At 35.3% G+C, this 27,547-nt stretch overlaps 1 protein-coding gene and 1 pseudogene across 4 annotated transcripts in view; both read right to left on the reverse strand.

Annotated features, from left to right (window-relative positions):
* NAALADL2 (N-acetylated alpha-linked acidic dipeptidase like 2) overlaps nucleotides 1–27,547 on the reverse strand; it is a 1,358,868-nt gene that overhangs the window by 880,833 nt on the left and 450,488 nt on the right. The window lies entirely within an intron of this gene.
* LOC116567414 lies at nucleotides 15,424–19,222 on the reverse strand (annotated as a pseudogene).

Raw genomic sequence — 27,547 nt, forward strand, 5'->3', positions numbered from 1 at the left:
CTAGAAATTCCTCCTCCATCTTTCTCTCAGTTCCTTAGATTTACCATAAGTGGTCTCAAATACAGCTTACTTTGAAAACAATTTTCGAAGGCTTAGTGATAAAAAGACTAATTTCTATAGCCACCTGCCTGTTTCTAGAGCCATGGGTGATTGATGGCTTATAAAGCCTTTTTATACAGCACTGACATTTTAAAGATACTGGCCAGTCTGAACTTTCCATCTCTTGAACCTGATTTCCTTTGTCCCACTTTCCTATAGGACTAATTATGTCCTTGAGCTCTAAAACTACTTTGATTTAATTTAAGCATGGGAGTTTAGGGCAAGTTTGTTTAAACAAGAAATGAGAGTAATGCCTTTGATGGTACATGGTGATGAAGAAGAAATCCTGACTCCCTGGCATTTATCTGTCTAATAACTCCACTGCCACATACAACCAGAGAGATATTCCAGAACCTTCCATGAGCTTACATAAAACTAGCAAGAGAGGCAGTCAATTCTTGCAAAATAAACAGAAAGATCGAGGATATTAATTTATTCCAGGCCAAAACAAACCCAGCTTCTGTCTTTTGAACAGAGATAATTGATGTAAATAAGATATATTATTACTTAGTGCTAGGAAGCAATTTATATTTTTTAAAATACTCTTACATATTATGTCATTAAAATTTCATTCATAGTAACATTATGATGTAAAATAGTTTCCTCCAAATTTTAAATCTAGTCACTACTAACAATGTGGCTTTTTATGCAGGGAATTTTATTCTAGAATAGCGTTTCTATCTCAATCTTCCTTCCATTGTGTCTACCTAAAAATAAATCCAAAGTACTTTCTATATAATAGATCCAATATGCAATCTTATTTATGCTATTAACACTACTAATGTTTTGTTCCTGAAGACTAGTAGAACAACATCTTTGTAGGTGCCGTCATAGAAAAGCAAAGCACTAGAAACTTGGTTAAATGTTTAGAAATGAGAAATATCCACACAAAAGAAAGAGTAAGAAGGAGGAAGGGAGAAATGGAGGGAGGGGTATGTAGAATTTCGGCAGCATATAAAACCATGGGAAATTTGAAAACAGTTTTAAAATATTGGTAAAATGGGCTATACCATTTTGGAAGCTATATAAGACACAGTTCAAGTCCTAGGCTAGATACTGCTCATCTCCCAAAAGTCTTCTGAACATTGGCTTCTATCACCCAGTAGACTTATGATCAAAGAATCAAAGGAACACTAGAAAAGAGTCATTACATTTCAGATCAAGCAGTAGTTTCATCTTGGGTAAATCACTTCATCTTTTTTTTTTTTTTTTTCTTACAGACCAAAGATTATTCATCTATAAAACAAGAGTGTTGCTGTCCAGAATATTTAAAACAGATTCTAGTATTAGAGTTCTATAAAGGATATTATAATTTTGGCCTAAGTACTAAAAAAGGTAATTCTTCTCAAAAAGATCATGATGAACTTTCAAGTAAAAAAAAAATAAATGAGGGGTACTTTGGTGGCTCAGTCAGTTAAGGAGTTAACCTTCAGCTCAGGTCATGATCTCAGAGTCCCAGGTTTGAGCCCCATGTGGGGCTCCATGCTTTGCAGGACACTTGCTTCCCCCCTCTGGCTGCCCCTCCCCCAGCTCCTCTCTCTCTCTCTCTCAATCTTTAAAAAATGAATTATTTTGCAATTATGATTCAGATTGAGTGACAGAAATTGGAAGAGGGCTATACCTGCTAGGCCCAAAGAATTATGAGCTATTAGTGCAATTTTTTTTTAATCAATAAAGCTCTTATTTTTTTAAAAGGACTGAGTAGTTTAAAATAAAATTCACTTCTGATAATAAAATAAAGTATTTATTAAAAAAATCAGAGATCACATAGAAAGCAAAAAAATCATGATACTAGAAATGGGAATGAGGGGATTAATAAAGCTCTTAGCTTCTAAATTGTTTTCTATTACTGCAAAACAAATTACTCAAAAACTGAGGAACTTGAAACATCAACTATATTTTGTTCCATACTTCCTATGGACTAAAAATCTGAGCACGACTTCCCTGGGGCTTCTGGCTCAAGGTTCTTCATGAGGATGCAGTCAGGGTATTGTTCAGGGGTGTGATCCTATCTGAAGCACGACTGTAGTTGGTTCTGCTCCCTAGCCCACTCACATGCTTGTTCGGAAGATTCAGCTCTTTGTAGGCAGTTGGATAAGAACCTCAGTTCCTCACTAGCTGTTGGCTAGAAACCTCCCTCAATTCCTTGCCATGTGGGCTTCTCAACAAGGCACATTACAAAATGGCTTTTGACTTCCCTCAGAATGAGGGGGAGAGAGAGCACCCAAAATAAAAGCCACAGTCACTTTATAACCTAATATCAGAAATGACATGCCAGTACTCATGCTGTATCTATTAATAGTTAGAGGCAAGTCATTAAGTCCAGTCCTTCTGAGGGAAGGGTTTTAAAAAACGTGTGAATGCCAAGAGGCAAGGATCACTGGACATCATTTTAGAGGCTACTTAAAGCAATTCTGTAAAGTCAAAGCAAAAAGATACAGAGATATTAATTGCACAGTTCTTATTAAATGAGAAATGATAATTATTCACCGTTAATGAAAATCTCGTCAGGTCAATAGGGTTTTTTTTTTTTTTTTTAAGATTTTATTTATTTATTTGCCTGGGTGGGGGGGGGCCCACGCTGGGGAAGCAGAAGCAGAGGAAGGAGGAGAAGCATGTTCCCCACTGAGCAGAGAGCTCAACATGGGGCTTGATCACAGGATACTGGGATTATGACCTGAGCCAAAGGTAAATGCTTAACCAACCTAGCCACCCAGGCACCCCCATGTCAGTAGTTCTAAAATAACTTCTTATATACATTTGTATGCAAAGAGCTTTGAGTGATATATAATGCACTAAATCAGCTATTTGTACAACATTCAGAAGTATCCTTCTGACCATATCATAGTTTTAAACTATAAAGAGGGTATTTCAATGGGCACAAATCTAATGCTACTTCCTAGGTATTCAATATGATAAATGGTGGGAAATGGAGAATTGATCTGTTTTTCAAACCTTTAGGATGCTTAAGATCAAATTATGCACAAAGGTAAATATCCAGGTACACCTCAGTTATAATAAATTAAATCTCTGGGGGGTAGACACAGATTTTTTGCTTTATAATAAACACTCCAGAAAACACTGATTTGTCAGCTCCAGGAACCACATTTTAAGAAACATTCCTTATATGCTCCATCTCAACCATCAGCTGCTTCTTCTACATTCTTGGGATGTAATACAATAGAGATCCATTCTGGCTCGGTATCAGACATTTCAGTCAATTTCTTATGTTTTCCCAGATGCAGATTTTCTGCTCAAGCTGTTGAAAATTTCCAAATCAATATCAGACAAAACAATAAATTAGAATGTAAAAGACTTAAATAAATGATTTGCTCTTTTAACTGATAAAACTAAAAAAATTAAGAGGGATTACAGAGTTATATATTTGAGGTTCATGTTTTATTTTTAAAATATTATGTTCATTGTTTTTTATATCTATGAAAAGGTTTATTTATGTGTTCACAGTCTCTTTAATACCTGTCACCATATCACTATATTGCTACCAATTAACTTCAGGAATATATAGTAGAAAATACATGAATTATAAAATGTATTCTTAAATTTCTCAAAATTCTTAACTATAAGGTTTTTAAGCATGGTGATGTCCACAAAAGTGATGATCTTAAAGAAAATTCTATTCCAAGGTAAGCAATTTACAATTGATCAGTTGTACTATTGCCCAGAGTGACGAGTATTTTAGTACTAAATTAAATGAGAGAGCATGTGGGTAACTATTGAATAGTTTTGGTATTGTCAGCTATATAAAGCTTTATGGTTTGAAAAACTTAACATGGTTTCTGGAAGAACTAAAAATAAAAACATTACAGTAAATCTGTTAACATTTATAATTATTATTGATATCTCTTAGATATATAAAATTTTACCTCTGGACTAGTTATAAATTCTTTCTTTACAAAACAAGGAAATTGTTACAAAATGACTAATTTTGACAGCTTTAAAAATGTCCACACAGGAATCCCATAAGGAACATGGACGAAAGATTTAATGTTATATATGTGACATACCCTGAATTTAGACAATTTAAAACTAAAACCACCTTTATTCCACATAAGGTAATAATAGAACTTAATAATTAGAACTTCACCAAACCCCATGAACATATATAGAGCAGCAAAACTGGTGATACAACTATTTCACATAAATTGAATGAATTATTGCCTCAAGCTATAAAGAGTACGGGAACAACAAAATAAAAGTAACAGCAGCTCCAGCTGTTAACAGAAATAGGAAGCTCTTTCATTTGTAAAAGGAAATGGCACAAGTTTTCTGGTCTCTAACAAAAAAAGTATGCAACATTTTCTCCCACTTAAATATTTACAGACTATTACTTTTATTATTATATATTCGATTAAGAGTACATTCTTGCTGTCTTTGACATTAGTAGTCCTTCCCTGCAATTAGCCAAATAATCTAGGATTGTTAGTAAGGTGCAGGAACATTTGATTATAGAGTAAATGGGTGGGTTTTAGCATTTACTTACCTAGTAAACAATACCAAATCCTAGAATGCTAAACCAAAGTAACTGTGTCACTCAAACATATAGAGAACTTATAAACATGAAATTGATAAGAATAAATTATTTGAGTGTCTTACTAAGTTGGTACCATATCATCCAATATGATATTCTAAGATTTTGTTCATCATCATCATCATTATCATTCAATGCAACTTGAAATGAGAGCTTTTCATGTACTGGATACATGCTGCCTATTAGAGATACAAGTCAAATAAGATCCAGGCCAGAGCCTTGAGAAGCTCATAGATAAATGGAATTATCTATTTTACATTGCTCTGAAAGACTAGATTTAAATTAGGGATTGTAAGTTATACATTTAAAAAAACTATACATTATACTCCCTATAGGCTCAAAGGGGTATTAAGCATCTCTTTATACATATTAAACATTACATATATATGTGTATGTGTGTGTGTGTGTGTGTGTATGTGTGTGTGTATAAAATTATGTGATGATGATGATGAAAAATTACTCTAGCAATGATCATTTTAACTTTTTAAACTTTTTTAGCCAGGCGCCACTTAATCCCATTCCTGGATTACCTATAAATTTCCCTCTAAAATATGTTCGATTAATTTTCAGGAAATACTGCATTCTTCCAGCTAGTAGTAATTTTGTAATATATCCATGCACTTCTGATCTTATCAGTGAGATGTATGTCAAAATCAACTTATATTTATTCTCAAAACACTTATTTGCCACTGTATATAATATTGTAATTATGCAACATAATTTCTACAAATACTAAAAAAAGATGAGTACAAAAAGAAATAGTCAGCTTGGGGCACCTGGGTGGCTCAGTGGGTTAAAGCCTCTGCCTTTGGCTCAGGTCATGATCCCGGGGTCCTGGGATCGAGCCCCGCATCAAGCTCTCTGCTCTGCGGCGAGCCTGCTTCTCCCCCACGCCCCCCGCACCTACTTGTGATCTCTGTCTGTCAAATAAATCTTTAAAAAAAAAAAAAAGAAGAAGAAGAAGTAGTCGACTCTATGAAAATTAGGTCAAGACCTTTAGAAAAACTCAGAAAGGATTGACAGATACTGCTGCTTTGCTAACCCAGCACCATCCTTCATTCTGAGACTTCATAGGGTTGGAGTCAGCTAAAATACTAGCAAATTGATATAATCATCTGGCACCATTCTGGCCAATGGGACATAAAGGTTCATAAACTGGTTGCAAGTGAGAAAAATTTGCTTTCCTCATAAAGAGGGAAGATGTCTCCAGAACATGATCCTAATGTTGGGGCCTGTGACACCCATTTGTGACTGATTACAGGGGCAAGTCCAGGAGAAGTTAAGAGAGAATGTGACTATTCTAATTTCACCCATCACTTACCTCTAGACTTCTTATTCAATAAGACAAAGGAAAGAAGGAACGAATGAAGAGAAGAAAGAAAAGATGGATAGAGAGAAGGAAATTTATGTAAGCCAAAGAAAGAATTGTTTGGCTATTTGCAGTTGAAGTATTCTGATACTCAGTAGTGGTTAGGGAAAACAAGGAGGGGGGATCCAGAAGCATTTTTCATTCTGATTGCTTCAAAATCTTCTTGAGTTACGTCTCACTATGAAATTAACAAAACTGCAAATGATTTGAATGTGACTATTGCAAGGAAGATAGGATATGTGGAAATACAATCAATGGACCCCAAATATTAATAAATAAATATTCACTGATTCATATAGATAGACTGATACATAGATATAAAATTTAGGTATATATGCATCATTTTTAAAGATTTCTCACTTAAAATGACTTTCCCAATAAGTCAACAAATGCCCTCAGTGGAAAAATTGAATAAAAGAGCTTCCACTATATTCTAGGGAAAGAAAAATCAGTCAAAATGTCAGCAAGATTCTAAAATCAATGCCAAAATGTGAACATTGTATATTTTCATCTCAAATTTTGGTAAAGTTATAAACAGATAAATTGGAAGAAGTAAAAAAGAAAGTCTGGAAATAAAAATTGAAATTAATGAATTTCAAAAGGTAGATTAAATGAGATAATATGCAAACAAGTATTTAAAAAACTTTAGAACACTACAGATTATTGAGTTATTACTATTAAATTCTTAAAGAAGTTTAAGGAAACAATCATTTTTGTTGATGCCTACCAAACAAATTAGGGAGTATTTCCTGACTATTTTTTGGCTAATAACCACTGTTTTAGAGTACTAGAATTTAGAGTTAGAATTAAGGGTGGAAGGGCCTAACCCAGCTGTGCAGTTTTAGCAGAAGGCTAGTATAAAACATCCCTGCAGAGAGGATATGAAGCATTTGCTTTCATATTCTACAATGGGGATTTACCTTTTTAGTAAATGTATTCCTTTTTGGGGAACATGAACAATTAGAAATAGTTTTTATATTATGCATACCTGCCAACCTATAATTTCTGTTAGTCTCAGTTTTGCAATCAGAAGTTAGACAGAGGTAAGACTATTTCTTTTTCCATTTGGTAGCATTCTCTATTCTATCCCACCCACTTGCTCTCCAACTTTCTTATTTCCATGCAAGTTTTTGTTTTCTTTTGCGTTTTTGTTTTGTTTCATTTGTTTAATATTTTTCACTGAAAATGTCTTTTTGATCAATTGCCACCAATGTTGCCCCACTCTGGGGCATCTGTCAACATACCAGAATAAGAATAATAAGTTTGGAGTTGACCACAGTATTTCTAAATCTAACTTATTAACTGGCAGGTAAGTATCATTTAAGTTTACAAAAACTACTTGGAAAGTCCAGACAAGTCTCTCTAGTATTTTCCTTAATATAGATATTTACAGAATATCTATATTTAATATAGATATTTAGTATTAATCCAACCTAACATTATATTCACTTGATTCCTATATACCTGTTACTCTCTTATGTAGATGTTTAATCACGAGATTCTTCCCTTTTTATCATTTTTAAGTCTGAATTCAAATGTTCTGTTTCAACATACTTTAATTGAACTCCCCTTTTCTTTTATGTAATAATTACATTAGTAGATACTATTAGGTGGGGAGCACTTAAAACAAGCCAGGATCCATTCTGGGTATTTTATGGATACATTTTCTCTAACCTACTCTACAATGAAACAAGGCAGGAATTATCATTTGCTTTAAAGATAATCATGTGTGACATATTTCCCTTCTAGATATCACAAAATCGCAGAGAGGCAGTCAGAGAGAGAGAGAGGAGGAAGCAGGCTCCCCGCGGAGCAGAGAACCCGATGCGGGACTCGATCCCAGGACCCTGAGATCATGACCTGAGCCGAAGGCAGCGGCTTAACCCACTGAGCCACCCAGGCGCCCACAAAACAATTTTCAAATGCAGTCGTGGGTTGTGCCCATGTGTTAAGCAAACCTGTAATTTTGATGCGTTAAGATACTAAGGGATACTCGTAAGTGAAAACACATATTAAATTTTGAGTACATAATCTTATTTTACTCCAAATTATAAACATGTTTTTAGTGCTAAGTCATATGGACTTAAAGTCTATAGATCTGGGGAGCTCTGATAAAAGCTAAACTCATTTGGAGGATACACTTAGAAGTAGAAAGCTAGGGTAGATTACTAACTAGACTTACAAATTCCAGAAAGTGCCACAAACTAAATGAAACAGATGATTTGGAATAATAGCCAAGTCATTGTATTTTTTTTTCCCATATAGTTCTTTGATATTCCTGATGCCTGCGTATTTTTAATGTTAGAGCTCTGCTGCTACACACAGACATATTTCTTTATTAGAAATACAAAGAGGGGGGAAAAAAAAAGAAATACAAAGAGGGAAAAAAATACATAGAAGCAGAACTATCCTTTTTCATGAGAAAATAAAAGGACCAATTTTGATCTTACTTTTTAGAGCAAAGTTATCACAGACTACCCTCTTTGCCTTCTTCAAACTATTCATTAGTATAGCATCTTAAATTCACTTAATCCAATAAAGATTATATTTACTGGAATAAAACATAATTCTTTCTTCCTCCCTCCTTCTCTCCCTCCATTTATTCCTTTTCTTTATTAAATTTATCTAAAATTTAGGTAATTATTATTAATTATCTAATAAATACTAAATACATTTAATTTATTAAATTTATCTAAAAATTAGAATATAACCAGACCATAAAATTTCAGAAAAAAAAAGCAGAAATACCCTTCAACTGCATATTGAGTACCTAAGAAGTAATACTTCTAATTTATCTCCTCCTAGTCTTTTTCTTCCACATAATATTTCATGTAAATGTAAGCATAGGGTACATACTCTATTTGAATTCTGATGTTTATAGTTACATAATCATATATATGTATATGTGATTATTTGTGTGTATAGTATGTACATGTGTATAGGTGTGTATTTATTTCTTAGCCAATTTAATAATTAAATAGTATTCCAAAAAGTAAAAAGTGAGTGAATTCTGACCTAATTATCCATTACCTCTATTTTTTCTAACAATAATAATGAGCATATACTCATAAAGTTTCACAATACCTTAGGAAAGTTATATTAAGATCTCCAGAAGTGAAATTATTGAGACAAAAAGTACAAGATTTTTAGGTCATCAATATGACTTAAATTTATGGTTTACAAGCTTCTAGGAAAAAGATTGTTCTGGTTATACTTTATCAGCAAAATATGCTCACATACTTCTGCCAGTATTGGGTTTTATAATTTTCTGTTTTCTTAAAAAATATGATAAATGAGCAGGAGGTTGGAGACATGGCAGAGTATGAAGACCCTGAGCTCACACTATCCCATGTTTACAACTAGGTACCACTCACATCTATGTAAATAAACTAAAGAGTAATCTGAAGAGTGGCCGAACAAACTCTACAACTAAATGTAGAGAAGGTACACTGGAGGTTGGGAAGGGCAGAAAATGTGGTGGGGAGCTCCCCCTGGTATGGAGGAAGCTGCAGGTGCAGAGAAGGCAGAGAAATGGTTCCTCACACCAGGGAGCCCACATGGGGAAGACAAATCCCTATAGTGTTTGGCTTTGAAAACCGGCTGAATTCCATGAGTTTGTATAACTTGGTAGACTTGGAAGTTTGAGCTTTATAAGTCAGATGGCTCAGCACTACAGGAGCCTGGAGGGCAAGTGATAGCTTGGTTTCTGCCCTTAAAGAGACAGCAACCCATGGTGAGAGAACATAGAAGTGGCAGTTTGCACAATGCTTGAGGCAACAAAAGAGAGATCTGTTACACGGATTTTGGAGCATATTGGGGGACTTCTCTGGGAATAAAGGAGTTGACATATGCCATTTCCCCCCCTCCCCCTGCAGCATTAACACAGGGCCACCTGTGGGAGGCAACGCTGCAGAGACACTTGCTACCTAACCTGCTAGCATAACACCATGCCAATAAATTCTCCTAAGGACTCATTTTCTCCAAGTCTGCTGGCCTGGGTCCTAAGCTCAGTACAAATACAACATACCCCCAGCTCCACCATGTCCCAGCTTTGGGGAATCTGGCCTAAAACCAGAAGTTCAATGCAAATTTTGCTAAAACTGCTGCCGTGTCCCCAACTACCCCTTAGGTAAGGCCCCTCCCCACCAGAGCTGGCCCGTCTGGGTCCCACTAACACAGACAGCAAGCACAGAGCTCAACAGGCAAAGAATTGCAGAAGACTAGACTGAAAAGAAAAGCAATTCAGACACAACAGCTGGGTGCAAGCAACACAAAGAGGAGACTACCTGAAGCTGCTGAACAGGGTTCTAGTGAACAGTGGATATTGCACCGGAGGGCATTACAGGATCTCTTCTTTATAAAGCCAATACTTTCAAGAGCAAGATATGTAGATGGCTTTCCTAACACACAGAAACATACAGAGAGGTAGACAAAATAAGGAGACAGAGGTATATGTCCCAAATGAAAGAACAGGACAAAATCATAGCAGGAGATATAAGCAAAATAGAAATAAGTAATATGACTGATAGAGAATTTAAAGTGATAATCATAAAGATACTCAAGGGACTTGAGAAAAGAGTAGAGGACATTAGTGAGACCCTTAACAAAGAGATAAAAAATAACATATCAAAGATAAGAATTCAATAAGTGAAATTAAAAATACAATAGATGGAATAAATATTAGGCTACAGAAAGTAAAGGAATGTGTCAGTGTGATCTAGAGGATTGAGTAATGTAAGGCAAACAGGCTGAATAGGTGAGAGACAAATACTGCATAATGAGACAAGACTTAGAAAACTTAGCAACACCATCAAGCATAATAACATCTGCATTATAGGGATACCAGAAGGAAAAGAGATAGAAATGGGGGGTGCAGAAGTGCATTTGAAGAAATAACAGCTGAAAACTTCCTGAGAAGGGAAAGAGAGATCCAGATTTAGGAGGCACAGAGATCCCCTAACAAATTCAACCAAAGGAGGTCCACACCAAGAAACATAGCAATTGAAATGGCAATAAGTAGGGATAAAGAATTTTGAAGGGTGCCAGGGGTTGTGGGGGGAGTTACATACAAAGGAAATCCCTTTAGGCTATCTGCCAATTTTTCAGCAGAAACATTGCAGGCCAGAATAAAGTGGCATGACATATTCTAAGTGCTACATGGAAAAAATCTGCAGCCAAAATACTCTATCCAGCAAGGCTATCATTCAGAATAGAAGGAGAGATCAAAAGTTTACTAAACAAAAGTTAGAAGAATTCATGACCAGGGATGCCTGAGTGGCTCAGTTGGTTAAGCATCTGTCTTTGGCTCAGGTCTGATCCCAAGGTCCTGGAATCAAGTAACACATCCAGCTCTTTGCTCAGTGGGGAGCCTGCTTCTCCCTCTGCCTGCCACTCTACCTGTCTGTGCACATGCTTTCTCTAACAAATAAAGAAATATTCTTTAAAAAAAAAGATCACAACTCCTAAACCAGCCCTACAAGAAATGTAAGGGGTACTTTATGAGTGGGGGGGGGGGGGAAGAGAGTAAGAAAAAAAGAAGTACAAAAGCAAGAAAATTAAATATATCTGAAAAAAAAAGTCAAGAGAAGCATAAAATAAAAGAAAATAAAATATGATATCAAATATCTGAAATGTGAAAGGGAGAAGAGTAAAGAATGGTTTCAAAATTAAGCAACCACCAACCTTATGTATGCTGCTATACACATAAGATGTCATAAAAGAACTAAATGGCAACCACAAATCAAAAACAGTAATAGATATGCAAAAAATAAAGAGTAAGGAATCCAAGTATTTTGCTAAAGAAAACCAACTAATCATAAGAGAACAAGAAAAGAAAAGAACAGAAAGGAACTACAAAAACATAAAACAAGTAAAAATTGGCAATAAATACACAGAATTAATAACTTCTTTGACTATAAATGGACAAAATGCTCCAATAAAAAGACATATTCTGGCAGAAAGGATTAAAAAAAAAAAAAAACACAAGACTCATCTATGTGCTGTCTAAAAAGACTCATTTCAACCCTAAAGACCCATGCAGATTAAAAGTGATGAGATGAAGAAACATGTGTCATGCAAATGGAGTAAAAAGGAAGCTGGAGTAGCAATATGTATATTGGACAAAACAGACTTTTAGAAAAAGGCTGTACCAAGGGACAAAAAAGGACACTACATAATCATAAATGGTAAAATCCAACAACAAGATATAACAACTATGAATATTTTTTACTGAACATGGGAGCATCCAAATATATAGAGCAGTAAGTAACAAGCACATAAGAAACAATCAATAGTAATACAATAATAGTAGGGGATGACAACACCCAACCTACATCAAGGATGCATCATTAAACAGAAAATAACATAGAGACAGTGGCTTTGAACAGCATATTGTACCAGATGGATCTAACAGATAGAGTCAGAACATTCCATCCTGAAACAACATTCTTTCCTAGTGCACATAGGACCTTTCCCAGAACAGTTCACATACCAGGCCACAAAACAAGTCTCAACAAATTCAAACAGATCAAAGTCATACTATGCATCTTTTCTGACCACAGTGGTATGAAACTCGAAATTAATCACAAGAAGTTCAATATCATGTTACTAAACAATTAATGTATCAACCAAGAAAGCAAAGAGGAAATTAAAAAATACAGGGTGACAAATAAAAATGAAAACACAATGGCCCAGAATCATTGAAATACAGCAAAAGGTGTTATAAGCTTCATTCTACAAAGCCAACATTACTTTGACACCAAAAGCAGATAAAGACAATACAAAAAAAAAAAAAAAAAAAAAAGAAGGAGAAGAAGAAACTACAGGCCAACAACTCTGATGAACATAGATGCAAGAATCCTCAACAAAATACTAGCAAATGGAACACAATAACACATTAAAAAATCATTCACCATGATCAAGTAGGATTTATTTGTGAGATGCAAGGTTGATTCAATATTCTCAAGTCAATCAATGTGATACATCACATCAATAAAAGAAGGGACAAAAGGCATATGATCATTTCAATAGATGCCGAAAAAGCATTTGACAAAATATAACATCCTTTCACCATAAAAACCCTCTAACAATTTAGGATTAGAGGAAATATACCTCAACATAATAAAGGGCATATGTGAAAGAGCCAAAGCTAACATCATACTCAATGGTGACAAAATTAGTATTTCTCCTAACACAGTTGATGTCCACTATCACCACTTTTATTTAACATAGTACTGAGTGTCCTAACCACAGCTTTTAGACCAGATGAAGAAACAAAAAGCATCCAAATTGGTAAGGAAAAAGTAAATCTTTCACTATTTGCAGGTGATCTGTGTGTGTATCACACACACACACACACACACACAAACTCTGAAGTCTCTACCAAAAAAACTACTAGATTTGATAAATGAATTTAGTAAGTTTGCAGGATACAAAATCAATATAAGAAATTAATTGCATTTTTATATGCTAATAATGAAACAAGAGAAAGTAAGAAAGCAATCATATTTATAATCACACCAAAGATAATAAAATACCTAGGAATAAACTCAACAAAGGAAGTGACAGACCTGTACTCTAAAAACTATAAAACACTGATTAAAAATATTAAAGATGGTACAAACATTTAGAAAGATATTCCCTGTTAATGGATTGGAAAAATAAATGTTAAAATGTTCATATTACCCAAAGCAATCTACAGATTAAATGGAATTCTTTTCAAAATACCAACATTTTTTACAGAACTAGAACAAAAAATCCTAAAATTTGTATGGATCCACAGGAGACTCAGAATAGCCAAAACAATCTTGAAAAAGAAAAACTAAGTTGGCGGTATCAGAATTTCAGGTTTCAAGTTACAATATAAAGCTGTAGTAATAAAAACAGTATGGCACTGGCACAAAAATAGATGCATAAGATAAAGAGAATAGAATAGAAAGCCCAGGAAAAAGCCCACAATTATACGGTCAGTTAAACTTTAACAAAGGAGGCAAGGGACACCTGGGTTGTTCAGTTCATTAACCATCTGCCTTTGGCTCAGGTCATGATCCCAGGAGCCTGGGGTCGAGTACTGCACTGGGCTCCTTGCTCAGCCAGGAGGCTGCTTCTCCCTCTGCCTGCCACTCCCCCTGGTTGTGTTTTCTGTCACTCATTCTTCCTCTCTCTCTCTCTCTGTCTCTGTCTCTGACAAATAAAATCTTTAAATAAAAGAAAACAAAACAAAAACAAAAGAGGCAAGAATGTGCAATGGGAAAGACAATCTCTTCAACCAATGGTGTTGGGAGAACTGGACAGCTGCATGCAAAAGAATGAAAGTGGACCACTGGCTTACAGCATACACAAAGATAAACACAAATGGGACTAAGGGTCTAAATGTGCAAGACGACACTATAAAAATCCCAGAAGAGAGCATTGGTAGTAATTTCTCTGACATTGACCATAGCAATCTTTTTTCTAGATAGGTTTCCTGAGACCAAGTAAAAAAAGCAAAAATAAACTACTGGTATTTCATCAAAATTAAAAGGTTCTGCTGGTGAGGGAAACCGTAAAATGAAAAGGCAACCTACTGAATGGGGAATGAATATATTTGTAAATGACATCTCTGATAAAGGGTTAGTATCTAAAATATACAAAGAATTATGTAACTCAACATCCCCCCCAAAAGAAATAATTTAATTAAAAAATGAGGAGAATATGTGAATAGAAGATGTACAGATGATAAAGCAGACACATGAAATGATGCTCAATATCACTCATCATCAGGGAAATGTAAATCAGAACCACAATGAGATATCACCTCACACCTGTTAGAATGGTTAAAATCAAAACCACAAAAAACATTAAGTGTTGGAGAGGATGTGGAAAAATAGGAATTCTCATGCATTCTTCATAGGAGTGTAAATTGGTGCAGCCAATATGGAAAAAAGTGTGGAGGTACTTCAAAAAGCAAAAATAGGGGCACCTGACTGGCTCAGTCAGTAAGCATAAAACTCTTGATCCTGAGGTTGTTGAGTCCAAGTCCCATACTGGGTGTAGAGATAACTTCAAAAGAAAATCTTAAAAAAAAAAAAAAAAAAAGAAAGAAAGTTAAAAATAGAACTACCTTAAGATTCCGTAATTGCACTACTGGGTATTTACCCCAAACCAGTCAAATTATGGCAGCAATCCAAGTGTTGCTTGATAGATGAGTTGATAAAGAAGATGTGGTATGTATGTGTGTGTGTCTGTGTGTGTATTATTCAGCAATCAAAAAGAATAAATTCTTGCCATTTGCAACAGGGATGAAGCTAGAAAGTATAATTTTAAGTGAAATGAGTCAGTCAGAGAAAAATAAATACTTTATGACTTACTTACATGCAAAATTTTAAAAATGTGAGCAGGAGTAATAACAGTAATAACAGGAGTCCTAGGTTAGTTCTTGCCCTTTGTATGTATCTAGTATCTTTATAGCTTGAGTGTATATCTTAATATGTCAAAAATATTTTACTACTCTTAATTTTATTAGGAATGATTAACATTACTAAATTTTTATTCCAATAAGTGAAATATTACATTATAAAATTAATTCAATTGGTGGTATCATGGAATTAATTTATAATACTTTTAGTTTCCATTTACTGGTATTGCCCTGCAGTTTAATATTTGAGAGAGACATTCTTTTATGTAACAGGAAAAAATCTTATTTTTTTATTTAACAGAAAAATAGTATCTCCAGGAGATAGTATCAGGTAAGTAATGATCAGAAAATACTTTTTTTTTTGGACCCCAAAAAAGGTATTTATTAAACAATTACCCACCACTATATTTGACTTAAGCAAGCCAAATAGTGGCTGTCTCCACCTTCCTGATTTATTTTCAGCACTGAGGGCATCATTGTAGATCAAAGCCAAGGCCCCCAGGGAAGGTGACATATTCCTGGAAGTTTACCACCTGGTCCTTGCTCCCATCCAGGTCTTCCATCAGCTTTGCAATGTCAACATCCTGCAGCTTTGGGCCAATGGTGAGCTTTTCCTGGATCACTGCCTTCAGCTCCTTGCTCAGCCTGTTCTTGTCGACTCCCCTGCCTGAGTACTTATGGAAGATGGCCACGAGGAAGCCCGTGGCCTGATTCACGGGGCATGACCTGGCTGAGCTCTGGTCTTAGAGCATGCAGCCAGACAAAAGTCAAAGGACCTAGAAAATACTTTTGAATAACTGAATTCTCCAAGTGGTTGATTTCTATATGTAAATATATTAAAGATATAATCTTTGGTTCTCTTATATTTACTTAGTAATTGTTGTTCACAAAATTAAGATAAAGCAGGACTTAGTTAATATATAGTTACCTATAAGCTGCTGAATGATACATAAACAAATACCATCTGATATGTAATTTCTAGCAAGGATGTGGTGGCATATAAAGAATTTGGTCTTCACCATTTTGGTCTTTTCTTAGCCACTGCTTCCCAGGCAAATTACTTTCAGCCACACTGGGCATTTCATTATTCCCTTAACCACTGTACTCTTCCACATTTCTCTGTTTTTATTCACAACATGTCTTCATTCTGAAATATTCTTTCTACATAAAACTATGCTTTTTATCTTCAAAGCCCTATCTTAATAGTTACTTCTTCAGCTTCCTCAATGAAAATACTAGTTTCATGTAGCCATTTTCTTTTTATTTATTTATTTATTTGACAGAGAGAGAAAGAGAGAGACAGCATATAAACAGGCAGAGAGAGAAGCAGGCTCCCCACTGAGCAAGGAGTCTGATGCGGGACTCGATCCTAGGATCCTGAGATCATGACCTGAGCTGAAGGAAGCGGCTTAACCGACTGAGCCCCCTAGGCGTCCCTCATATAGCCATTTTCATGCTAATTTTATTTACAAGTCTTTGACAATAGATTTTTTTTTTAAAGATTTTATTTATTTATTTGACAGAGAGATTACAAGTAGGCAGGGAGGCAGGCAGAGAGAGAGGAGGAAGCAGGCTCCCTGCTGAGCAGAGAGCCTGATGCGGGACTCGATCCCAGGACCCTGAGATCATGACCTGAGCCGATAGATTTTGAACTTATCTAGGATGATAACTGTGTTTATTTTGGTATCCCCTGGAGCCATGTAATAGGAGCTCATCAACTACTACTACTCAATGAATGAGTGATTTATAAGATTCTTCATTATAAATTTACCCTACCCCACATTGTAAATGGATTATATTTTCAACTAAGAATGTCTAGTATAAAAGAAAAAAAATACATTCTCTTGTTCCTATATTCATCTTCTGTTTTATTATACTACAATAAAATGTTAGTATTATTGTCTTGTTACAGACCATGTTCTAGAAAGTAATGATATAATATCTCAAGGACATTCATGATCTCTAGCTCATATGCAGTATGAAATTGTGGCTTGGGCTCATATGGAGAATGCTATAGTGAACTTCTCCCTATTCATTTCTTTTCAGAAACACTAAAGCGAAAATATCACACACCCACACCTGAGCTGCCAGTCCCCAGAGAGACTTGCTGTTGCATTTGCAATAAACTGAAAGGAGGTTTCTTTCACAGTTGCTTTAGCATTATGAAGAATGTCCTTTTACCCATTTGACAGAGATTTCTCACATAATCACATGGATGTTGTTCTTCGTTAACTACAGGTATACAAGAAGAAGAGAATTGTAAAATCAGGAAAAAAAACAATTAAAATAATAAATTGAATTCATGGGTGCCTTCTTTTCTTCTTTCATGGAAATGCAAGGTAATTCAGTCATGTCTTGTCAATTATTAATGCAATGTTTTTTTAATGCATGGATTATAAAATGAAATATTCTCTGTCTTCTGGCTCCGAATGTTGGATCTGAATTTAAATTTGCCCTTTTCATTCACTAGAGGCAGAGAAGCAAAGATGGGGAATGAAGAGAAAGGCACACACAGGGCAGACAATGGTGGTCAGCAGGAAACTAAAGGCAGGTGGTAGAATCAGATGGCTAAGGAAGCTAGATAAACCCCACAGCCTTTAGTGTGTCTTTATTTAAAACCCTGAGGAGAAGCAGTTTAAAAAATATTTCAAAATAGCAAGGTTTATAAACAATTTAGTTGCCTAATAGACTAAGAGCAGTTTAAAGTACGATTGTATTACCTAATGAAAACTCAAAGTAGAGAAGCATCATGAGGAATGCTAACTTTTTAAAAAAAAAATACCTGAAATTTTCTAATTGTAAAGTTGTTTTTGTGAATGTTGCACCAGTCAGAGGTTTAGGTGAAGGGAAAAAATAACTTTGGAATTTAACAAAAACTAACAACTACAAAAAATATAATTTAGCCGCTGTGGGAATTATAAAGCATGCTGAAATAGTTATGTGAGGCCCTTGAATGGTGCTACGGTATATGTCTACTGCTTCTCCAAAAGTTGTGCCTAAGATACTACAGGAAATAATTACAAAGTTTTTGAGGTTCAAGTCTGAACAAAGGGAATCAAATGCTTTTATTGTCATGCAACATTTTGAAACTGACAACACATAATAACTTGTGGTTTGCAGTTAACCAAGCAAATAATTTGACTCAATTTATATGTTTATGTTGATATAGTAAACACAATTCAAACAGCACCATAATAATAGAGTATTTTGAAATCTATTACAATAAAACAAACCATATAATTACATATTTATGCTGGTTACTGGTAGACAATGGAACATAAGCACAGAATACAAATGCTCAGGGCAAGGTTGGTAAACTCAATAAAAAATGCCACAAATGATAGGGGTCACTAATTCAGATTTTTCAAATGTCAGCTTCTCTCTTCGGATCTCATTTGAAAAGAACCAAGTCCATTCTTTTCTCTTAATGTAAACTGACAACTTTGGTATAATAAAAGCTACAGATAAGCAACACTCAAGGTAGCAAAGAGGAAAGGTATCTAATCAACAAGGAATGGAGTCAAAGTCTGCTATTTGAACAAAGACGGGGGCACTCACTGATAACAGTAGTCTACTTCACTGTGACAATTGAACAATTTCCTATTTCATCTTTCTACTTTTTGATTCTACTTTTTTTTTTTTTTTTGGGTCCAGCTTCAACTGGTCCTTCAAATATCAGTCTGCTTGGTACTATTTTATAATATCATGCTTTTGAATTTAAATCCAGGGAGCTAATGTAACAATAAAGTAACAATTAAAAAAAAAAACTTGGCTCTGTGAAATAGGAGCTAAAATATACTTATTTACCCATAATGCATAAAAGGGAAAAAACCCTCCTACTACAATTTTAATAATTCAGCCAATAGTATAAAGTCCTGATGGACAAAATGAAATCAGCCAAATTCCTAAACAATTCATTTGGATGCACTACCTTCACCACCAAGTTCTGTAAATGTGTAGTCTTCACTTACTGTGCCTATAGCATCACTGACTCCTGCCTGAAATTATACTTTGAAGAACAGGAGGTTACATAGAATCAATACATTCATAAACATCACCACTTGCTTTGCACTTGTTATCATTTAAGTATTAACATACGGCCAGTCCAGAAGGAAAAAAATAACATAATACTGCTAAGCTTTATGGAACTATTTCTGAGTATTAAGAGGCAATATTTCCTAGACTTTACCATATTACTTCAGTATCTTAATTGGATTCTATGGTAATTTTAATGCAAACATATCATATTGGATTGCTATACCTCTTGCCAGATTTTTAAATTTGAAAATGAGTGTTTATATTGCTAAAATTAATTCAAATTGAGACTTCCAGATGTTTATATATGTGCACAGGTGTCTACTCTCCTCTGTTCCATATGCCCATTAAAAAGGAATACTGGTATATAAAAATAAAAGAAACATTACATGTGATGTGGGCCCCAAACCAAGAAGCGGTGCCATTCCTAAGCCAGAAACAACAAAGCTTTTCAAGAGTGGAGGAACTAGGCTAACGAAGACAATGAGGGTAAATCTTCTGAGCTACTTCTGAGTAAAGTTATTTTGCCTGAGAAATAAGCGGAGTAGGCTTTGGTTGATCTCCACAAAAATCTGTTCATTCAAAAAGGTTGGAGATGAGAATAGACAGAACACGAACCCACCAGACTCTGCACAGATAAATTATTTTTCACTGTGGTTCACTGGTTCCACTAGCAAGCATCTATTCAAGGAAGTACCAAAGACCATTTCAAATGCCAGTGGCTAGAACAAGCAAAAGCCTGGCAGGGGCTTGACAACATGCACTGAAGTGCCATTGTCAATATGATAGAAATGCCAGGCACTATAGCATCTTGTCTGTGGTATGGGATGTTCATCATACTATAAGCATCACAGCAAGTCTGGCAACGTACAGAGAGACCATTTAGAATAAGAAATTCCATTTCTGAGCACTAACTCTGTACCTATCTTCCATATTTTGGGAAATAATAGAAAACAATGTGAGCAGATAACACTCCAATCTTTGACCAAACTTACTGACAGAAGTCAGATGTCTGAGAATATTCTTCAATGTAAGAAACTGCAAAGGGATAGCCTGCTGGGTCAGGGCTACGGGATGCATATGAAGCATTTATATCAAGAGATTGAGAAATAAATACATTTTCATTCACAGCTAAAATAAGATTTAATAGAATGCTCCATCATAGAAATGAAAGCAAACAGTATTAGAAATGTAACCATATATGATCAGAACTAATTGTTTGGAATAAAAATCGTGCTTTTCAAATTTAAAGTCATAATGGATAAAGTGATTAGCAGATTGGGTACTACAGAAAATCAAAGATGTGAACTAGAAGACCAACTCAAGATGAACTCAAGAAATTCTCCCAGAACTCACAGGAAAAACAACAGTAAACAATGATGTAAAGGATTAATTAGAGTCTCAGAAAGGGTATAAGAGCAAACCTACTTTTTTTTTTATCTTTTATTTTAAAATTTTTTCAATTTATTTATTTTCAGAAAAACAGTATTCATTATTTTTTCAGAGCAAACCTACTTTTAACAGAAATTCAAGGAGAGCCATAAAAAAGGGAAAAAACATCTATGAAATCACCTCTCTCCAAACTTCAGAAGGACCCAAGTATACAGATTTAAATGCTCAAGTTCCCCCAAAAAATGAAACAACTGAGAGTAGTACCATCACTGCAAATTTATAAATTTCAAGATAGAAGAACAATCCCTCCAATTATCTACGCTTGAAACCAAAAGCATGCTTACCTCAGATTCTGCATCTGTGTTACTAAATACTATGAACCACTTAAGCACTGTCTTTAAGGGTTTTGGGGAGAAATGTCTATTACTCAGTCAAAAGTATTTGTGTGAAAAGGCAACAGGGTGTATTTGTAATATATGCAGTTATGTTAAACACATTCTATTCAGTATAATAAAAATTATTCTCTAACTGCTTGGGAGATAAAATAATGAAACAAAATCACCATCATAATATGAAAGTATAAATTGCTTGATGTTGAAATAACAGAAAATGCAAATAACTATTCTTAGTTATAAATAAAACCCATGCAAATCTCAAACTGCTTGAAAAATAGATGTAAATGTGAAAAATAATTATTCAATAAAGTAAAACAAATTTACCAATCAAGACTACATGAGTGAGGGGCTCCTGGGTGGCATAGTCAGTTGAGTGTCCAACTCTTGGTTTCAACTCAGGTCATGATCTTAGAGCCCTGTGTTGTCCAGCTCTGCACTCAGCCTGGAGTCTGCTTAAAACTCAATCTCCCTCTCCTTTAGCCCTTGTGCCCTGTGCTCTCTTGCTTTCTCACAAATAAATAAGTCTTAAAAAAAAAAGAAAGACTACATGAATAAAAGTTGAAAGTGATACAAGAATGATATATATATATATATATATATATATATATATATATATATATAAACTTGTATAGGGGATAATACATTCAATATAAAAAATGACAATAAAAAAAGAAAATGGCAATATGGCAGCATATAGCAAAATTGCTTCTGAGATCATCCCTTTAAGTATTTTATAATTTTAAACATAGAAATTATGTAGAAAAATGACTGCAAAGAAGTTAAATATAGGAACATAAAAATTAATACTGTCACATTTTCTTACAAAACAAAATAGAGGAGATCAAGTAAATTGAGGAAAAGACAGAACTGCTTTGGTTCCCACTTAGAACTGAACATGCTGGGCGCCTGGGTGGCTCAGTAGGTTAAGACTCTGCCTTCGGCTCAGGTCATGATCTCTGGGTCTTGGGATCGAGTCCTGCATTGGGCTTTCTGCTCAGCAGGGAGCCTGCTTCCTCCTCTCTCTCTCTCTGCCTGCCTCTCTGCCTACTTGTGATCTCTGTCTGTCAAATAAATAAATAAAATCTTAAAAAAAGAAGAAAAAAGAAAGAACTGAACTTGTCAAAGAAGTACTACAGCAACATGAAATGCATGTCTTTAAACGTAATTCAAAACAAATTTTTGTGGGACACCTGGGTGGTGCACAGTCAGATGAGTGTCAGACTCTTAGTTTGGGCTCTAGTCATGATCACAGTGTCATAGATCAAGTTGTGTGTGGTTCTGTCTGCTTAGCCCAGAGTCTGCTTGGGTTTTTTTCTCTCTCTCTCCTCCCTCTACTGCTTCCCTACCCCTCTCTCTCTCAATCTTTAAAAAAAAAAATTTTGTGTGACTATGCAATTAGATTGCTAATACTGATAAAAGCAAATTTTATCAGAGTCATAAAAACATGTTTTTTTTTAAAGTCTTTGAATTTTAGTACAAGCTTCTTGAAGGAAATGTTCATATCTGATTTACTTTGGCAGAGTATGTAGCACACACTAAGCACTCAAGTATTTGAGGGATTGAATGAAAATCCATTATAATAACCATTTAAATTTATTTTCATGTGCTTCCTTACAAAGGTGAGTCTATAATCTGAGAGACGTCACATTTAAATTCATTTAAAAGTGATTTGGTTATGCATTTGTTCTGGGCACATATCCCTTAAAGAAAGAAAAAAAAAAGCTAATTCTGTGCTGCATTAAATAGACCATTAGTTATATTTATTGAATGCTTACCAAGTGACAGCCCAAGTGCTAAGGGCTAAATCTCAATGAGTGGTACATACAAAAGCAGGTCATTGTGCTTTCTAACATGTTACATTTCAAACTACAAATAGATAAGCCTTTTGGGGGGGGGGGGGACACTGCTCCTTTTCTTCTATTCTCCACACAAAGCCAGAGTGATCTTTTCAAAAACATGAATCAGCTCATGTCACTGCCTTACTTTTTAAATCTTCTAATGACTTCCCATTATACTAAGGATCTAACCCAAACTTCTAAGGCTGCCTAACCCTCTATTACCCAGACACTGCTTACTCTTTCACTGCATCGTCTCATGGCTTTTTTGTCCTTGTTCACAACATTCCAGACTCCCTCACATTCTTTTTCCTCCTCAAAAACTTTCAGAGTCTTAGTCTTGCAATTTTCTCTTCTAGGGACTTGTTGGGCGCCTGGATCCCATGATCTTCACATAGCTGGTTTCTTTCCATCATGTAGGGTTCAGGTCAAATATTACATCCTCTAAGAGGGCCACCCTGACAATCCTATCTAAAGATCCCTCTCTGACCCATGACCCCATTATATTTCCTTAATACTGATCACCCGCTGATACAATCTCATGCTTGTGTAGTTTTGTTATTGTCTATCTCCCTTCTGTTACATTCTATTAAAATGCAAGCTCCATGTGAGACATCATATGTATCCCCCACCCCCACCCCGGCACCATGCCCACATCCACAACAATGAAAGGTGCTCAAAATATATGTGAAGATGAAAGTGGAAGTCTTTCTGCTCTTTCAACTTAAACCCCAGAAATAAATGGCAAGGGTATATTTGAGGAATGTATATGGTAGCCTATTAATAAAGATATTAATCAGTCTATATAACAGTAATCATAGATGCTCAGGAAGCAATCTTTTAGTATTTAGTTAAATGTTGATGACACTGATCAGAAGATTAACCAAGATCTAAATCAAGTTCAATTAATTAGACACTTATAGTGCTCAGTGTTGAGCTGCTAGACAGAAAGATGTTTGGAGCAAACTTCTAGTGTTACAATTAGCAACCTTTTCCTTGACATTGCCAAAATAATATTAGCAGTGGAAATCAGACTGCATAGGGCCTAGGCAAAGAGCAGATTTATAACTGGAAGCTCTTTATATAAGCTACAGGATCAGGGTTTTGGAACTAACTGAAGACAGAGAGGTATAGTTTAGTAGCTACAGTAGAGGTCTAGTTAAAAATAGTTTGTGTATTTGTCTATCGTCTATTTGGTTGGCAGGTGTATGTGTCTGCTTACCTGTAAAAGGAAGGGAGAGGAGGTGGAGAACTTTTTAAAGACTCAAAAGAAATGAAACAATAATAGAAAAGGGGAAATGAACAGGTGAAGTTCAGGGTCAGCTGGAGTCCAGCTGAGGCTTACCTTTGAAATACAGTCAACTGTTTATCAATTTGGTTTATTATCAACATTTAGAAGCACTCATCTTTTAAAAGTCTTCCAGATGCAATGCACAGGAAAAAATTAATATGGCTTTTACATTTGCATATGTAGTTCAAATCATTATGGTGGAGTCTGGCATCAGGAGAATATGGCTATTCTACTGGAAAGACTGATAAAAACAGTCTCTTCAATTGGTACCTTAGGTCTTAACCAAATATTTATAATATACAAAGATATCCCATAGCAAGTTAATTATTATGTGTGACAGTGCATGCTTAAATAATTGTTTCATGGACATACTATTAAAGGAAAGGGAAAGGGGAAAGAAGAGAAGCGAAAAGAAAAGAGGAAAGAAAAAGGAAAAATTTAACCTACCTATAAGCACTAACTAAAACCTATTTTTAAAGTTCTCTAGGGGCACCTAGGTGGCTCAGTCAGTTAAATGTCCAACTCTTGATTTTGGCTCAGGTCATGATCTCAGGATCATGAGATAAGGCCCTGGGTCAGGCTACATGCTGGGTATGGAGCCCACTTAGGATGCTATCTCTCCTCTCCCTGGAGCTTACTGGCATGCTTTCTCTCTTACTCCTCCTAAAAAATAAAAATATAAATATAAAATAAAGTCCTCTACAATGTTTGAATAATTTTGCAGTTTTATTAAGAATTCTCCCACAAAGACACAGAGAAAGAAATAGTGTTGATTATGAAAGTAAGTAGCAAATAAAGAATTTGAAATTCAGATGTCCAACATAAATATAGAGGGAATATCATGTGTCCTGGTATCACTGTAAATCCAAGAAGACCACAGTTTGTTTCTTGAATTATTTCCCCAAAGCTATTAAACCTTAAGTAAAAAAGAACCAAATATTGTTCTCATGTATAAAATCTGTCACTATAAAGGTGTTTTTTTTTTGTAAAGATTTTATTTATTTATTTGACAGAGAGAGATCACAAGTAGGCAGAGAAGCAGGCAGAGAGAGAGAGAGAGGAGGAAGCAGGCTCCCTGCTGAGCAGAGAGCCCGATGCGGAACTCGATCCCAGGACCCTGGGATCATGACCTGAGCCAAAGACAGCGGCTTAACCCACTGAGCCACTCAGGCGCCCTATGAAGGTGTTCTTAATGAGTACAACTGTTTATATAATTCTATTATTTAATTCATAAATGTTCATTTAACAAATCTGGCATATATAAAATGAGATGCAACAGCAAATCCAAAAGGTAAGTTAAGCATTTTCCCTTCTATTTCTTTTGGAGTCTTTTTTGTTTGTTTGTTTGTTTGTTCCCTCTTGTATCTCTGGCCCTAATTTCCAGAGGAACATTCCTGAAACAAGCAATATTAGGAGGCGTTCATTCAAATATTTATTAAGCATCTATGCTGATGATAGTCTAACAGATTGGGATACATCAGGAGTAAAACAGACAAAGACACTGCCCTTATCCAGTGTCAGATAGATGGAAGACAAATTATAAAGGATAGACAACACAGTGAACAAGTAAAAAACAAAAAGATGCCAAGTTTTTCTTAAGCTTCTTGGCACAGAATAATCAAGGTCATATCAAATAATCAGGTCAAATCAGGTCAAATCAAATAATCAGGTCAAATCAAAATTTGACCTGAACTGATGTAAAGTTACATATATATGTGTGTGTATATATATATATATATATATTTTGTTTTTCTATCTCATCATGCAATAGCCATATATTTCTCCTCAGAAATGCTCATGTGTTTAATAATGATGTGATGCCCAAACCCTACTAAGGCTAGTATATTATATATAAAATGTACCATCTAATCTTCCTAAAATGCAAAAAAAAAAAAAAAAAAGCCTAAATTCCAAAACACATCTAGCCCCAAAGATTTTGCATTAGAGAATATTGACTTAATTTAAAAAGTAGAAAGGGTAAATGGATACTATAGTTTTTAAACAAATGGTCAGGACAGGCCATGTGAGGTGGTAGGTTGATTGGTGTTTCACCTTCCCCCTAACATATGTCTACCTGGAACATATGATGGTGACCTTATTGGGAAACAGGATCTTTGCAGAAATAATTAAGTTATAGATCTTGAGATGGGATCATCCTGGATTTAGGGTGGGCACTTAATCCAATGACAGATGACCTTATAAGAGAAAGGCAGAGGGAGAGTTGGGCAGACTCACACAAAGATGAAGGCCATATGAAGATGGTGATAAGAGATTGGAGATATGCAGCTACTAGCCAAGGAGTGACACCAGAATCTGGAAGAGAGGTATAAATGGATTCTACCTTAGAGTCTTTAGAAGGAAACAACCCTATTGCTACAGATTGAATGTTTGTGTTCCCCCTAAAGCCCCCCACCAAAATTCATACTTTGAAGCCTAATCCCCAGTGTGATGGTATTTGGAAGTGGGGACTTTGGAAGGTCATTAAGTCATGAGGGTGGAACCTCATGAATGGGATTAGTACCCTTATAAAGGACATTCCAGAGAACTCTCTCACCTGTTCTGCCCTGTGGGGCCACAGTAAGAAGATGATAGTGATCTATGAACCAGAAAGCAGGCCCTCACCAGATAAGGAATCTCCTTGCCTTGATCTCAGACTTCTCAGCCTCCAGAACTGAGATAAATATATATATTTTGTTTGTTTGTTTATAAACCAGCTATGCTATGGTATTTTGTTATGGCAGCCTATCAACACATTGATTTCAGATTTCTGAATTGCAGAACTGAGAGAATAAATTTCTGTTGTGCTAAGCCCCTCAGTTTATACCAATTTGCTACAGCAGCCCTAAGAAACTAATATACCTGATGAAGAAAGTAACATCTAAGCAAAGGCAAAGGAGGTGATGGACACAAGCCAAAAGGTTTTCTGTGAGAAAAACAATCCAGACAGAGGGGCCTTAAAGTAGTAGCATATCAGGCATATTCTAGGATGGCTGCTGTAATTATGTAGATGGTAAATTGTAAGGGGGCCCAGGATAGAAGCAGAAAACTGGTATGACACTAGTGAAATACTCCAAACAAGAGATGATGGTAGTTGAGACCATGGTGGTGTTAGCCGAAGTAAGAAGTAGTCAAACTCTGGATGTATTCTGAAGGCATAAACATTATCATTTCCCAGTGGACTAAATGCA

This window comes from Mustela erminea, chromosome 1, assembly GCF_009829155.1.
Source record: "Mustela erminea isolate mMusErm1 chromosome 1, mMusErm1.Pri, whole genome shotgun sequence".
Lineage (NCBI taxonomy): Eukaryota > Metazoa > Chordata > Mammalia > Carnivora > Mustelidae > Mustela > Mustela erminea.